This window comes from Triticum dicoccoides, chromosome 1A (genome assembly GCF_002162155.2).
Source record: "Triticum dicoccoides isolate Atlit2015 ecotype Zavitan chromosome 1A, WEW_v2.0, whole genome shotgun sequence".
NCBI lineage: Eukaryota > Viridiplantae > Streptophyta > Magnoliopsida > Poales > Poaceae > Triticum > Triticum dicoccoides.
The window spans coordinates 562554396-562556929 of record NC_041380.1 but is presented as its reverse complement, the minus strand read 5'-3'; positions in this window follow the sequence as shown (position 1 = coordinate 562556929).

Here is a 2534-nt window from a genome sequence, read left to right as displayed (position 1 = left end):
GACACAGTAGGCCTCTCGCACCACCTCCTAGCCGCACCCCTCTCCCCCTGTCCGTCTCTCCAGACCTTATTTGCTTCTAACACATGCATGCATGTATACGTACCGATCTCCCCACATAGCTAGGTCGACTATAATTCTTTTTCCCCACACACCGATAGACTTACCTCACTAGTTATGTCTCTCCCTTTCTCGGACACACGACGGTTGATATTCCTATGTAGTTACGTATGCTTACCACAACCATATCGTCCCCCCTCATCATCCTTGCATACCTCCCGACCCGTCTCTCACATGGACGTGCATAGACAGGCAGGCATCCCCGGCCCTCTCTTATTGATATTGCACTTGCATGTCTACCTTTCTGTTTGCTCTTAAAAAATCAGTTGATACTTATTAAAGTCGGATCAGCCTGGTTGTTAGTCTACCATCATTGATGTATTATTATTCACAGTGTGAATCGGAAAGTCATGTGTCTTCTTCACTTGGTTACACATAGTAGGACTGCTAATCGATGCTCATTTGATCAATTTGTTGTAGGACTGCTTCTGGATTTCTGGTGGTGCTGCTGCTGTCGAGGGCTCGAGGCTATAGACGAGTCTGAAGTTCCTATGTAATGTTACGTAGTCTGGTGTTTAACTACAGATAGTACGGTATGGTGTAGTAATGCTTGGGTGATGGTTCTCAGGTGTTTTACTGCCGGATTCACATTCAAGAAACTTACTCCGAACATTGTGTTAAATTCTTCTTTTACCACTTTATCACAATTATCGGAATTCATATTTTTTAAAGCTTCATGAAGATAAAGAATTTGATGCAATTTCACTTAACATCTTTTGTGTAGCTTCCTTTTGTAAACCCAACTAGCAAATAAACAAGAAATTAAAAGATTCAATTGCAAGATCTAAAGTTATACCTTCAAGCACTCACCTCCCCGGCAATAGAGCCAGAAATAATTTGATGTCTACTACACAACCTTATTCTTGTAGACTCTCTTGGGCATCCAAGCATGGAGTTTTGTAGGACAATAGGAAATTTCTCTCAAGTGGATGGATGACCTAAGATTTACCAATTTGTGGGAGGTGTAGTATGAAGATGGTCTTTCTCAAACAACCATGTGCTTAATTAAATTCAATTTACTTGCCCTCCTCCCCCTCCCTCCCCGAGCCGCTCCCGCGAGCGTCCTTGGGAGAAACCCTAGAGCGTCGCCTCCTCCCCTCCCCCCCCCCCGCGCTGCCGCCGGGCAAAGCTCGGCTGGCGTCGATGGCGGCGGGGATCTTTTCCTCTTCTTTGCGGTTGCCTGCCAGAGCGGCACGAGGAGGCGCTGGGCTGGTGCAGCGGCGACCTGGGGTCCTGCCGGCGTGCGGCGGCTGCGGTGTGGCATCTTTCTCGATTAAAAGAAGGTGTGGCCGTATTTAACACCACATCGTTTCTATGCTTCCAATCTCCCATAACACAAGGAGTAGCATGGAGTGGAGGTCCTTTTGGGTGCTCGTCGACAGCTCCAATGAAGTGCACCAAAGCAATGATGGCGTGCTACCTGGCAAAAGCATTGTGTGACACGAACCAACATATGATCGGATGGTTGGGAGGACAGTGATATTCCCATCACACCAGAGTTCAAGTCCTAAACTTGACATCGGTGCTTGCATTATTCCTCGATTTATTTCAGGCTTCCAGCGATGTTCGTTCAGTTGGAGGAAACATTCCCGTCAATTGCGAGGCGCGTGTGATGACTTTGTAAAATCTTAAGATGCTATGCTGGCTCAGTCTCTCGGAGGTGGTCATATGGGTAGGATGCAATAATGCTACACGCACGTAGCTGTGACGGGCGTTTTACGGATTGGTTAACGCTAATTGGCCTCTCCCTCCCTGATTTTCAGGGGGTGGGCCCCTGTCTCTCCCTAATCCCAATTAGAAGATGCCACCTGTGCTAGTCCGTGAAGTATGTAAAAACTTTTCCGTGTGTCTAGCATCTCTCGGTAGGATGTGCGTGCGTGCGGTCATGTGGATAAGTGTATGTGAGTGACTCCGATTGTACATAGTTAAAGAAAAGCATTGTGTGTGTGTGTATATATATAAAGGATCGTCAAAAAATACATTCACGGGACGTTGAACTCACCAAGGCGGGCTACCTTCGCGCGGGGAGACACGGAAGCGTTCCATGCCACACGATATGTGTGGGGTCGGACGGCGCTGGACGCGGCTTACAAAAGTAAGAAATTATCCCTCAAACATTTTTCTAGATTGATAGGTCTCGATCGCAATAAGGGAGATATAGGGTTCGCGCGGAATCCTACCCCCGGAACGGGACGCTGAGTCGCTGACAACGTGGGCCTGCTACTAAAAAAAGCAGTGCTATCAGGATTAAGGACGATGGATCAAATCATCCGTAGATTGCAAATCCGTTTGAGATGGACATCGTCCAGATCCCGGAATCGTGTACTAGGAAACCAAGCCATTGTGCAATTTGTGCCCAAGTCCAGCCAGGTCTTTCTCCTCTCTCCCACTTTTGCTTTCGCCTTCTACGTTGCAGG